Here is a 13,987-nt window from a genome sequence, read left to right on the forward strand (position 1 = left end):
GAAGGCCAAGCACAGGAACAAACAGTAAATTTTTATCATGTTACAATGCTGATAGTGGTGCCTTAGAAGTCTCCAAGTCTGCTTTTGTTATATTTATAACTGAATTGAAGAAAGGCATAAATGGTAGCAAAATTTTCAGGTTAAACAATGTTACTTAGATAACAGTTTGTAAAAGTTTGCTGTAAAGTATGCGCTGTGGTACAAAAGAAACTGTGCATGATAACAGCAATTTACCGGTTCAGAAAAATCTGTAGGAATGAAGACCTGATATCTTGAGACAGGGACTTACGAGCCTCTGAGTTCCTGTACCTCTTTCTCTACCTTTTGCCCTTCTGCTGGTTCAGTGTCAAAAAGCTTCACCAGAAAACGGATAAGCCACTGTACACTGCTAAGGGCAGAGAAATGGGAATTTCTGCTGAAATCAGTCAATGACAAAAGCTTGGTTTGTACGCCCTGTTTTGAGAACAGTGTTATCAGCTGCCGTCTGAAAGGGTGAACTCCCCTGAAAAGGACTCAGGGCTTCACCGGGACTGGATGTGCAGCTCTCACAATTCTTCTGATGTGCTTTGCAGTCCTCTTCCTGCACTCTCTCCTCATTGTAAATATTACAGTCTAGCTCCTCATTTTTTCCTTCTCATGTCGTACTTAAAGACGGGATGAACCCAAACTTCAACTGCGCCGCTTAAAAGTTTCTTGGGCAAAAATGCTACTTTACAAGTTTCACTTCAGAAGGCCTTTGTATGCCTCTGCTGAGAGGAGCATGAAACTTATGAATTATTGCTGCTACAGGGATCGATTTTGATTTACAGAAAATGTTGGTTTTGTTTTACAAGAGAGGAATGGCACATAGCAAATGTAAAGCTCGCATAAACAGTGTGTTGTCAACGGGTGTTAAGTAGAAACTGAAGGAGGATGACACAACTGTATGAGATACGGGCTAAGGCGGCAGATAATTTTCTTTCCTTGTCACGGCTGATGCTGATCAGCTAATACATTTTGAGCTCTGGAAGAAACTCAATATTCAGGTTGTGCCAAGATATCATCAGTCTTTTTCATGGTGTTACAATATGCAAACACAGCTGTGACCTAATCTTTTCCGTGAACCACAAATGTTGCCAGACACTTACACCTTGGTTGTTTGCCCAGATGTGGTTACAGTGTCAGTTGTTATATCTACTAGCAAGTTTCACACCAGTATCAACATCTGGAAGAATAAATCATCTTGCTTTGGGATTTCTGCCTCCAACACAGGTAGCAGTATTTTCCTGACATTGACAAAACCAGCATTTGTTCCCTTTCTCTCTGCTGCTGCGTGTCGGGCATGTAGCCCAGCCCAAGGACCCAACTGCAGCTGCACTCACCTGTGCTCTCAAAAGCTACGCACACAGATTTTGAAGAGACATTAAATTTCTGAATGGATAGCTTATTTCTTCATGAGAGAAATTAAGAACATATTTGCCTCTCTTGCTCTTGTGATCGCGATAGGATCCCCGCACAGTGCACAAGCTGATGGGGGATTACAAGTAAGATCAAGTTCTAAACATCCACAGAGAGTTTAAAAATCTCAGGAGAGATGAAGATCCCAGTGATGATCTGTTAATAGGATGAATCAGGTCAGTCAACATCGTAAGAGTAAGAAGTGCAGCTTTATCTGATGACAGCATATACGCTCACTGGGGGAGTCCTCAGCTCCTGCAAGACTGCCTGTGTCTTAACTGCTCTTTGGTTGCCAGGATCTGAAGTTGTGCGAGGTTGGGGTCCTCTCGCATCCACCTACTCACAGGCACCGTGACCTGTCCGGGTGGTCTGGCCAGGATCATGAGCGTGCCACACAGAGGGACACCACTTACCAGGTCTCTTGAGCTCTTCTTAATTAGTAATGATGACCTAATTTTGGACTTGTCTTTTACAGCCTTTAGATGTGGATGTTGTTTGGGACCTTTTGCCTCATTATTTTATCTCACCTCTCATTAGCCTGTGGCAAAATTCCTGAATTACAGTTGCCAGGTTTTTGTTATCTGGTTATATTGTTGCCTCCAGTCCTGTTTCTCATCTTCTTTATACCTTATCTTTAGATAGGTTTGTTCCTTCTCACTGTTTGGTCATTTGAATGAAATCACATATGTTGCTCTGTAGCAGCTAACACGTGCTGTTCTTTAATCCTTGCTCGCGTGTTTCCTCTGGTGCTTTCACACACGTGCACGCACACACGCGTACATTTCCATTCATATCAGTCTTGATATTTCTGTTACAAACGTCTATACTATGAGGAGGATAGGTTCTCTAGCTGGTTTAACAGGTGGGAGACAGAAGAGCAACCCACTGCAGTAAAGGAAAGCCCTTTGCAGTCAGCCAAGGCAGTGAAAGGACTAGTGAGAAAAGGAAAAGACAGCGAGAGGAGGAAGCAAACTGCCTGTAGTCTCCATGTAACAGTCCTAGCACAAAGCAACCTGGCACAGGAAATTTAAGTCTTTCAGGAGGAGGTAGAGCAATGGGAAAAGGCTGGCAATATAATGTAGTCTCATAATATATAATATCATATGTCCAGCACATATGCATCCACATAATACAATGTACATATATATGTACGATATGCAACAATATACGGTGTTAAAACCTAGCCATGAGAAGACTATCTATTAGAAAACTATTAAATTTAAAAATGTTTTAGCATCTCTTGTGAGGTGAATTTTGTCTTGAGGCTTTTATGTAGATAAAAAGTGGTGTCTGGTCTTCTTTTGGCAAGGAATATGAAAATGCATTTGTTGCTTTCTATGTGTGTGTTAAAAAGTAAAACTGTTTTGGGTGGTGTTCATGTGGGCTGTAATGATCTCACATGACTGTGTGAACACAAACCTGATGTTAGGACTGAACTTCTCTCTGACTTTGAAAAGAATCCTTCTAAACTGGTACCCATGACACTTACATCCATTTGCAGTATCTTCTAGCAAGATGTGAAGTGCCCTCAGTGAAAAGAAAATGTAGACTGTGAAAACGTTGTGGTCTGTTAGCTAAGCTTCTAAATGTGCTGGTTTGAAACGTTCATTCCCCTCCTTTTTATGCCTCTGTTTTTGGGAGGGCCCTCCTTTAAGGCAAGAAAGTACAATTTTTCAATCTTCTGGTCTGCATTTAGATTTCCCAGCTTGTTGTCTAGTTCCAGGAATGGACGCAGTGGAACAGCTGTCACCTGGGAGCTAATTTATTTCTGTGTAGCATGCAAATTGTCTTTTAAATAATTAGAAACTGCACCTAGCAATGAGTTTCCTCACTGATTTGCGTTCGGTATAAGGGCTGAGAGTTAACCCCATGATACCGGATTTCCTGACCATAATGTGCTAGTGCCATTTTCAAATTAGCATTAACAACAGGCCCTCAAGATTCAGCTAACTTGAAGAAGTAACCCCTTCCGGTTGTGCGCATGAAACTGCAGCTAATGGTAATAATGAGGTAAATGACATTTCCTTCTGCTGAGAGAAAAGTTCCATTGATTTCAGTAAGAGTTCAACACGATTAAAAGCTGCAGGACTTGACCCACAACCAAATGAAAGACTGAAATCACTTCTCTCACCTCCTCCCTTCCCCTGCACTAGATGTACCTTGCGGAGGAAGCTAGGCAGGGTGGTGGGCGTGCATTGCCCTACCCCAGTGCAGCTCGCAGGGGTCTACCAGTGGCTGCCATTCCAGCCTAGTCCTGTGCCAAGGAAGGACACCCCTCAGCCCCTGGACTGGCAAGACCAACAGTCTGATGCCCCCAGTCACACTACCACTGATGATGTGTGTCCAGACTGCTGCCCTTTAGGACTTCAAGTTCATAAATTCATCAACCTAGCAAGCAGTAACTGAAGAAGCCAGCATAAAATCATCTGGCTATATTGCCACAGTCACTTGGCTACAAAATGCACTAGTGTGCTTGAGAGTGTAAGCTTCTAGTGAGTTAGATACTCCCCCTCCATATTACAGTATTTCCACAGCTCTCTGAAAGCCTCAAATGCTCTTGAATTAATTTTTTTTACTGAAACAATGCTTTTAGCTCTCATAGTTAAACCGGCCAACGCTGTATCCGATGGAACTAGAGAGTTTTAAAGTTCCTTTTTCTTTCTCCTTCTTTAGCAAACAGGTAGAACAGACATTATTAAAGGAGGTCTTGGAGCAGCTCTACAACCGCACAGTTAAAATAAATGCTCCTCAGAACACCTAGCAGCCTTATCTGTGATCCCAGTGATATAGATATTAATGTGATAACAGATATTAGTCTATTTCAAAAATAACTGCCAACAGCTAAGCTTCTGCAGCCATATTTGGGCCCGATTCTCATAGGTGTTAGATATTCCAGCTTAATTCAGAGCAGTGTCTGTGTGGGGTCAGTTCATTACTTCGCTGAACACCAATTTAAGAGCCAATGCTTTTGTCCCTACCTATGCAAACAGCAGCTGAGGAAATATGCTGTTAAGCCAGAAGATGACCACATCCAGTCAGCCAGCTGTCTCTTCCGGCTGCACGACAGTGGGATGCACTTCATCCCTCTGACTGTTTTATAGGATGCCAGGGTCTACTGGGCAAATTGTCAGGCCCTTGGACAGGCAGCATGTACCAACCAAGGAAAGTCTCATCCTCACTTGTCATTGTGCTACAAGAAAAAGGCACCATTGCCGTCAGCAATGGTCACCTCTGTCTGCCTCGTGCCACCACGGTATGTGTACTCACTCCATCGGGGCCTTCAGCCATTACGTTCCTGAGCAGAGGGGTCTTACCATGCAGTTGTCCCATGTCAGGGCAGGGAAAACCATAGGAACCAAAGGCACGGTATCCTAAAGCTGAGGATTTTGTATACAAACCCTTTGTGTCACCTGGAAATTTAACACCATTACTCCTCAGATTTGGAATCCGCTTCAGGAAGGCCTTTCTGCAAATTTTATTCATTTCCCATAAGGTTGCATCTCAAAAAGGCTCAGCTGGAATTTGAGTACCCAAGAGTGAGGCTCTCTCCAACAGGGAAGACTTCTCTTGAACGAAAAAGACAGCAAATTCCGGAAGTTTCATATGAAGCATCCCCCATACCACACTCCTTCCCTTCCCTCGGAGGTCTCCAGTGATCGCTTGAAAGCCTTCAAATTCTTTCCATTGCCATAGCAGCAGATAAAAGAGCAGGGTGGGGAGGAAGCTCCGAAATATTTTTTCTTTTCGTTTTAATCTTACAGACTTGTTACTGGTCATCAGTGCTCCATACTGCTTCACAAAGGAGGAATGTAACCAGCCAGTTACACCCTTTTATATTCTCCTGAGATGAAGGCAACTGTAAGGCAGTTGCCAAGTTATGGAACGTGTCCACGGAGCGGTGGAATCTCCCTCTGCTGCATCTTAAGTACAAAATGGGTAATTAGAGGGGTCTCCTGATACTTGGCAACCAAATGGATGTTTACTGGCATCATGCCTTTAATATGAGATAGAAGTGCCTCATGTAGGCTTCATTTGGCATTAATGAAAACCAAATCTAGTAACATAATGCATAAAAATCTGACCCACTAGTTTCTAGAATACTTAAGTAGCTTATTTATCAAATTAGGTGTGAGTGGTTTTTTACTTGGGATTTTGTAATACTGTATTAATGAACTTGTTTTCAGTCACGACCTACAGAGGATGCTGGTTGCGCCACATTAATGTGGCAGTAATACTGACGACGAGGCAAAGGAGTACCACTGTTGCATGGCAGCAAGTGCAGCAAAGGCAGCGTCACTGGGGGAGAGGCACAGATTTGGGCTGACAGTGATGAAGTGTTCTGTCAGAGGCAACATCATTATGCCAGTCAGTTTCTAAAAGGCACCCTCTGAAATGTTGCGTTGCTCAGCCATCCCTTTCTCAAGTTCCTTCTTGTACCTATTCACCAAGTTCACTCTCTGCATAATGCTGAAGTTAGTGAGATGCTCAAAGTTAAGCTCTTCTGGTATTTAACAATTTGAAAAGTATGCTGATAGACTAACGCATGGTGTAGCAATCGAATTGTTTTGAATAACACAGAACACAGAATAACTGTGTTTATATTTAGGTCTTACCAGAAGTATGCTTTTAGTCATCTGTACTTACTATGCTTCAGTTTGCATCACGGAGCCATCTTGGTGCACACAGGCTGACGTGCAGATTTTGCTGTATATATATGCGTAGGCTTTCCAGCTAAGAGCTGAGGAATGTTACAGGGTCAGTCCTGTGAAGGAGTCCAAGAAGGCAGCGTGTATTTTAAAGGACGATTAGCGGAGAAACCTTCCAGGCACACTCATCCAGGCTGAGCTCAGAAAGACTTTGTTACTTTTTTTTTTTAACAGCTTGGTTTCCAACATTTTAAGGACATATCTAACACACTGACAATTTGTCTGGCCTGCATAGTGGTCTCAGGTAGCACCACGAGGAGGATGAACTTGCCACCGCACCCCCCACCATAGCAGAGCTATTTGCAGCAAGGTGCAGGGGCACTCAGAGTGTCTCATCTCCACTGCAAGCTTTGGGGTTCTCCAGACCTGGGGTTTATATGTCCACCAACCTGCAGCGGTCAGTTTGGGGACTGGCGATGCGAGGGGCCAGGTCCGTAGAGAGGGGCCCCCGTTGGCAGACATTAAGCAGAGGCTCTTTGGCAAGCAGGAGCTGGGAGGGCGGCTTACGACTGGCAATACCTGTGCACGGGACAAAAAGTACACGGGATTTTGCTGAAATGTAGTGACAAAGAAATTTTTCTTGCCAGTGCCAGAAGAGCAGGTAGGATCCAGTGCTCGTATGTGAAGGGAGCGAGCAACTTACATGTGCATCGATCTGTGGTGATCCACCCCAGATGTCTGTGAGAAGATCTGTATTCACTGCTGTTAGCAAGGCAACACAAACACAGGCGAATGCTCTTTCTCCCGCGTGCAGCCTGGCCGTGGTGGGGGTTGCTGTCCACAGGCTAAGCGCCCTGGAAGAAGTAAGGGCTACTCCTCCCAAAGCGGCACAGCTTCAACGGCAGCAGGTACCGATACGCGATAGGATGCAAGACTGCCAAACGTGCGGCAGAAATACATGAAGGGTGTCAAACTCCCTTTCACTAAGATGCTTCGGAAAATTCCACCCAGAAACTATATAAAAGTGAATAATATCACTGGACGTGTCCTTAGCTGTCCTCTTCAAACCTGGTCACTTATGCCCTTGTTACATTTTCCGTATTAGCTGTACAAGCTAAATGCTCAAAAATATTTTGAGCGTTCTGAACAACTTTTACTTTTTTTAAAATAACCATTTAAATCTTTTCCACTTAAGTTCAGTAGTTCAGTTCACACAACATAGTACTGTTTGCACTAGGCTGAAAGTGATTTATTAAGCAGTGTTGTTTAATGAGAGTTTAAGCAGAAACACCCCACTGGACTGTTTATTGACGCAACTCTAATACATCTCACAATATAACAAGTAAATTAGGAAAATGAAGAACATCCGATGTTCTCAAATAGTTACTTGAATCATTATTTGAGTATTATTTTTAAAAGGACCAGGGGAAAATATAGATTTATTACTTACAGCCTGGCTAATCAGCGATTATTTAAACATGAAACGAATGCTACACAGAAAAGCTGTTTTTAAACCAGACTTTCAAAAATGAAGAGTGTTTGTTCATTAAGAGAAATACTAGAATGCACTGCTGTCTGGAATTTGCAGGATCCCATACCATTAGCACACCGTGATTACATTTAAGGGATTCCACCTTAGGCTTTTGTTCATCAGGCAGACGGTGAGACTTATTTTCTGCAGGGATGAAAAAAACCAGAAAGGAAATGTGGCAGGTAGTGAGCATGGCTGAGAGGGACTAATGCTACTCAGTACACTTTGCAGCCTAATTAGAGGAAAATTTGTGTGCTTTTCATGAAGAGAGAGACAGGATAAGGAAAGAGGAACACATGAAGGGATATCAAAGCACTAACAGCTTTTTCGCTGCCAGAATTAAATGCTAACCCCAAGGTACTTACAGAGCAAATCAATATGAATGGTAGACCCCGTTAGGTGGCTTTAGGTTTCTATATATTAATGTAGTTTTTAAGGAGCAGCTAACTTGCTAACAGAGCTACGTTACTTAGAAACCCCACGTCCAAATTAGTAAGGAAAGGGTAGTCAACTGAATCTTACCACACTAAGTTGCTGATTCATGTTAATAATTATGCAAACCATTATGAATGAATGAACTCTGAATTCACAAACAAGTAATTGCAGAAGAGCAATCATACCACTGCACACAGCATATTTGTTGATTTTGTGCGTCAGATTTAATTTCCTTTTAATTGTTTTTCATAACACATTATGTGTGAAATAGTACTATGTGAAAAAACGCAATAAACCTTATTTCAGGGTCAGCCATAATTTCCTCATAGAAAGATCAGACAGCAATGTTTTTGTACCAATTTTAAAGAGCACACAGCATTTAGAAAGTTTAAAGAGCAGTTCATTGAGAATCAGCTACATAATAACTGCTACTGTCTAGTAAACTTTACCAAATTCCAGTGCTGAAATAACGGAGAATATCTCTCGAGGATACTTAGAATAGGCAAGGGCTGCAGTATCTCAACGCCAAGCGAGTATTGCCAAGATCTGCTTTCTGATGGTGCCTCCAGGTAATGGCACTTTAATGTAACATTTCCAGGATATTAAAAATGCAGAAAACAGAAAGGATTTATCAGTCATGATGGATAACCGGCCTCTGCAAAGTGAAGATGCTGGCAAGCAATACCTCGTGCAAACCATGACCCACATCCCCCCAGGTTCAGCAGGTCTCTGCAGTAGCCCCAGTGAGGTTTTGGCCTGGGCCTGGCGGGATCAGGGTTGTCCTCTATGAGGTCTGGATGCAGTGGCCATTTTTCTTGAGCAAGAACTGCAGGATCAGTTGCACGGCACTATGTTTTGCTATTGCAGCTACAGAAAAAACGGTTTTGTAAACCACAGGCTTTATACCAGTTGTCTGCCAAAGACAAGACATTGCTGGTTTAGTCATAGCTCTGTTAAAAGTGGTAAAAAAGCACAGGGTTCCTTTCTATGATTTACTTATCAAAAAGTACAAAAGAAATGTCAGCTTATAAATTAGTGAACACTATAATTATTTTGTAAATCTGCCTGATGAAGTGAATCACAGATGCATTGTCTATAAGACTATTGATTTCACTGATTACTGGGTCAGGGCAGTAACAGAGAGTCCTAGATTCATGAATTTAACAGGAGTGGCCAAAATGCACGGGCAAACAGGTGTTCAGTGAGTAGAACTACAGAGCAAGGAGTTAAATGGCTTTCTTGCTACAACCATGCTGTGCGTTCAGTGTTCGCTGGATTGTTCAGCAGTTGAAATGAATTTGAAGAAACGGCAAACCAGGAACGCTTTATGTTCTTTGTGACCAAGAACAATGCTTTCAGGTGGTGCTTTATGGGATTTTACACAAATTAGTCTCCCTTTTTACTTACCTAAATAAGCTGTCTTTCAAAATTATTGGTCAGATGGTATTTAGCAGGAAATGCTCGGTGGTTTTATTTATATTGTCTTTACATTTACATTTTACAATTCCTGGTCCAGCTATGCAAAGTATATCTGGAAATACTCCGTATCTTTTACTGGAATCATAATACCTTTGTAATTAAGCGTCTTAAAAACATCCATGTGTTGCCCCCAAAACAACACATCTTCTCTTTTGCCAGCAAGGCGGGACATTTCTTCTTATGTGCACTTGTGTTGGCGAAAAGACTTTTGCTAATCTGCAAACTGTGTTTGGGAAGTAATGTCAGAATGACCTGGAAATCAGAACTGCACTGCATCCCAACCCACCGCAGTACTCTCCCCGCTCCCGGGAAGCGGAATTCCCTGCTCTTCATAGGCACTCCTGGCATAATTGCATTACACTTGAGCCCGTGTCAGCGGACCGGCTGCTTCAGTTTCATCTGTGTTTGTCCTTCTGGTGTGGTTCATGGTGTTTGTAATGGCAGCAGCTTTCTTCTTACTGACTTGATAGTGGCGAAACCAAGAAGGAATGAGGTAACTGCAGCAAAAGCGCACCAGCATTTGGGTAGCTTTTTCCATCGTGTGCCAAAAGCACCAGTGAGAAACTCCGCTTCCATAAACTGCCAAAGTCATTCAAGTTTAAAGAATCCAAATGTGCTAAACAATGACTTTGAATATTCTGAGGTGTGAGTATCTGGGAACCGATAGAGTATCTTCCAGATGTAGCTGATACAGGCTGGAGATTCTGCATTTCAAGCATTACATTTTTTCTTTAAAAAAAAAAAAAAAAAAAAGACATTTAAACCCAGGAAAATGGACATCCAGCTTGAAGATTCACCATGTTGTACTAAGTGTGGGAAGCTACAGGGAGGACAGGAGACTCTGTACTACTTAGAGATTAACAGGAGATTAAGTTTATCAATGACTCTGCCTTGTATTGTGTACTCAAAAACCATGTGCTGCTCTGCATATGCTTACAGTGCCAGATGATGGAAGATCCAACTCTGACCAGAGTCCCACTGAATTTAATGGGACGTAGGGCAGGTCACAGTGAATCGCAGACTGCTTTGTGAGTAAACGGACGTGATTTCAAGAGATTATTACATAATCAAGATATTCAAATTATTATTTAGAGACATTTAACAAAAGTTGCACAGATTCAAACCACTTCACAGACTGTCTGAGCTTCTGAACTTAGTTGTTTCCTCTGAGTTTATGCGTGTCAGTGAAAGAGTGGGGAGAGCAGGGATGCAAGGAGTGGAACTAGGTTTTGTTATTGTTTCCAAAAAGCTCTGAGTAGCAAAAGAACACGGACAGACACAGCGTCCCGAAACCTGCAGTTAATACCATGCCAGTAGTCCGCAAAGGGATTTTTCGAAGGCATTGTCACAGGAACGGGTGCCCAGCTGCACTCTGAGCTTTTGAAAATCCCCACCTTGCCCCGGACTCGCAGAGAGGGAGGTCACGGGGGGTGCAGGCGAGGCCGCAGCGAGCGCCTGCTGCTTAGGGCTGCAGGTTGAATTCCCTTAACGGGATACTGCGCTGGGGCACGGCAGGCTCGGCGTGCACACACGCTCTGGTAATTTGATAAACTCACCTGCGGGGAGGGATTATTCCACATGGCTTAATGAGCCGTCAGGCCTGCATTCCCAGTGCACAAGGTGTGCCCACAGGCCTGTCCGCAGTGCAGCAGTTATCTCTGCTGTCATCAGGCTCATGGAAGTAGCAAGAAAAGGAATGGAAGTAATTACAAACATATTACAATCCTCATATTAAGAAGAAAAACACTATTTCTCAGGCTGTAATAATGAAATTTACTTTCACAATAAGAGGAATGAGAAAATCAAACCTTTTTTAAAAAATTGGTTTCTGGGGTTTTTTGCCATGTTGGTTGCATTCATATCACCGCTTTCAGTTTCTCTTTCCAGCAGTGATTTTTTTTTTTTGAGAGGATTTCAGCTGAGATTTTCCAAGAAAAGCACCCAATATGAAACACATAAAGATGAAATCGACAATGGTCCTCAGAAGCCCATCTTTAATAATATAACTGGATATTATTTGGGCCTTGCTTTGCTTCATTTTCATGAAGGGAAGCCCAGCTTGCAGACGTTTGGAAAACATTTCAGTGGAGTGGTAAAACTGATCTGTATGAGTATTACAGTTATGCCAAGCTCACTAGTGATAAAAGAGTAGATCTACCAGAGGAGATAAGCTTACTCCACAGAGCTGGTCTTCGCCTTTCCGCCATTACTTTCCAGTCATGGGATTTAAAATTCTTCATTAGAAATTCAATTATTGATTTTTTTTTTTAACTTTATATCTTGCTTTTTTATTTTGTTGTATGAACCGAGTGTGTTATTCTGCGGGTTTTTCATTTGATTTTTAGGATTCTCTGGCTTTAACTTCTTGGTGTCAGTGGCACATCTCGTGGCATTAGGCCAGGCTTAGATGGCAGAAACACTGCCAGAGGCCAGCGTCGGGTCCTCGCTGTCTCTCCTTGGGAGTGCCAGGACACTGGTACTCTAAAGTAAATGGTAAATATTCTCTACTACACTTCTATGCAGACGTACAGCAGCTTCAGCATTCGCTTGCACAGCGGCAGAAGCCTTGTTCTCTGAAAGTGGTGTGTGTCATTGCAATTTAAATACATGAATAAATACAGACAGCTCTCGAACGGAAAGCCATGTGCATGCACACTCCATTTTTGCTTGCTAGCAGTGGCCAACTTTGTCCACTTTATGTAATGCTCTGCCTCTTGAAAAGGGAAAGATTCGGTGTCTTTTGTGCAGGATGCCACTAAATATCTTCCTCCTTCTTCCCTTTCATCAAATGTAGGCTACACATCACAAATGAGGCAGAACAGACTTTAAATATTGTTTGTCAATGAAAGGCAAGACCAGCTTCCTAGCAACAAAAAGGATGTCACTTATTGTCTTCAAAAGGAGACCGTTTCATCCCATCTCGTTACAAATGCCTTCCCATGATAGCTTCTGTCGATATAAAAGTCTGCCAGCAGGGGATCCCCGTTAGGAAGTGACCAAGTTTGAAAACCCGTTATGCTCCTGGCAAACATTGTCATCTTGTACATATTTAGCCTGATCACTCTGGCAGGTTATGAAAGACTAAATGGTGCAAACACATGTGGCAGATGCCGTTCTCATGATAGTTGAGGAGCCTTTGAGCCTCCGTTGGTAGCATGCCAGCTTCATCTTGTATACTGAAGAGCATTATACTTTCAAGCCTTCTACAGCTTGCCCTGAGGGACTGCTGCTGAAGTGGTAATAAAATTCAGAATGAGCCTCAGAAAGTCAACTTGTTGGTTTGGCTTCAAATGGGTTTTTTCATTATTAAACTTCCCTTTAGCAGCCATATGTAGATCTGCTTTCTGAAAAACACCACGTGCCGCTTAGAAAGGTGATTCTAGCTGAAAAGATAAATAGATAAAAATGCAGAGCCGGCAAAGAAAGTGAATTGTTTCTGTGAAGCGCATGTTTAAATTGGTGGTTACATTTCTTCAGGTGAAGGGAAGTAAAGGGAATCTGCGAGTAAATTATGTTTACTGGTAGCTCCTCCTCTTGGCACCCCATCTAGGAAATACAGACAAGACATTCTCCATGCCCCCAAAAAAGGACATTCTATTTGCATTAAATATTGCAAACGTGTCACCACACATTTTGAGCTCCAAATCTGTGAATGTGGACAGGAACAGTTAAAAATGCAGTTATGGACTGAGCTGGTAGTAGTAGCGGTAACGTGCAGCATCCCTGACACATTTGAGAACATCATTTAATGCAACATCTCAGCGAGGGAGGTGAACAACTTAACCAAGGTAAGGTAGTTGAAAGATGTGCCTCAATCAAGAGATGAAATCACCTTGTCAGGGTTAGAATTGAAGTTAAGGTGCCAGCTTGAAAACAAAATGTTTGGCCAGTGGAACATGGCTTTTAGCAGGGTGTATCACTAAAAATAGAGAGTCTTTAATTATCTTCATCTATTCTTGTATAACACCCCCCTTTTCCCTGTTTTGCTACCCAGTGCCAACATTGAGTTAAAGGTTAGTGTTGGGTGCGGTTTTTCTTCTGAAATTGAAGGGATTTTAAATATTGGGGGGGATATCCTTTTCTTGAGCTCTCTGCACGTTATAGGTGTATAATTGCTAAATTAAAAAAGCTGAGCTCATCTTTTCTGACGTTTCATATCCGAATGAATAGGTAGTGTCAGCCATGGTAACGCACTGCTAGAGGCTCCTAGGCTGGGCAGCACTTACCACAGCAAGAACGCAGTATTTGTAATGGTGCCAATAAATATTTATACTGTGAGAATGTCTATTGGAAAGAGCCCCACTGTGCCGGACACTGTGCAACTCTAGGAGAGGCAGCCCCAGCCAGCCTGCGAGACAAAGAGAAACGCAGATGAAGGGGCACGGTGGGAAGCGGGAAGAGAGCTTATGATGAGATGAGTATGTAAAAAACCCAGCGAAGTTCAGCCAGGTGTGCAGAG

The 13,987-nt window shown here is 42.7% G+C and overlaps 1 protein-coding gene across 1 annotated transcript in view; it reads left to right on the top strand.

Annotated features, from left to right (window-relative positions):
- The window catches only part of CFAP61 (cilia and flagella associated protein 61), a 118,361-nt gene that overhangs the window by 91,558 nt on the left and 12,816 nt on the right, over positions 1-13,987 (top strand). The gene's annotated exons all lie outside the window — the stretch shown is intronic.

Source organism: Phalacrocorax carbo, chromosome 3 (assembly GCF_963921805.1).
Source record: "Phalacrocorax carbo chromosome 3, bPhaCar2.1, whole genome shotgun sequence".
Lineage (NCBI taxonomy): Eukaryota > Metazoa > Chordata > Aves > Suliformes > Phalacrocoracidae > Phalacrocorax > Phalacrocorax carbo.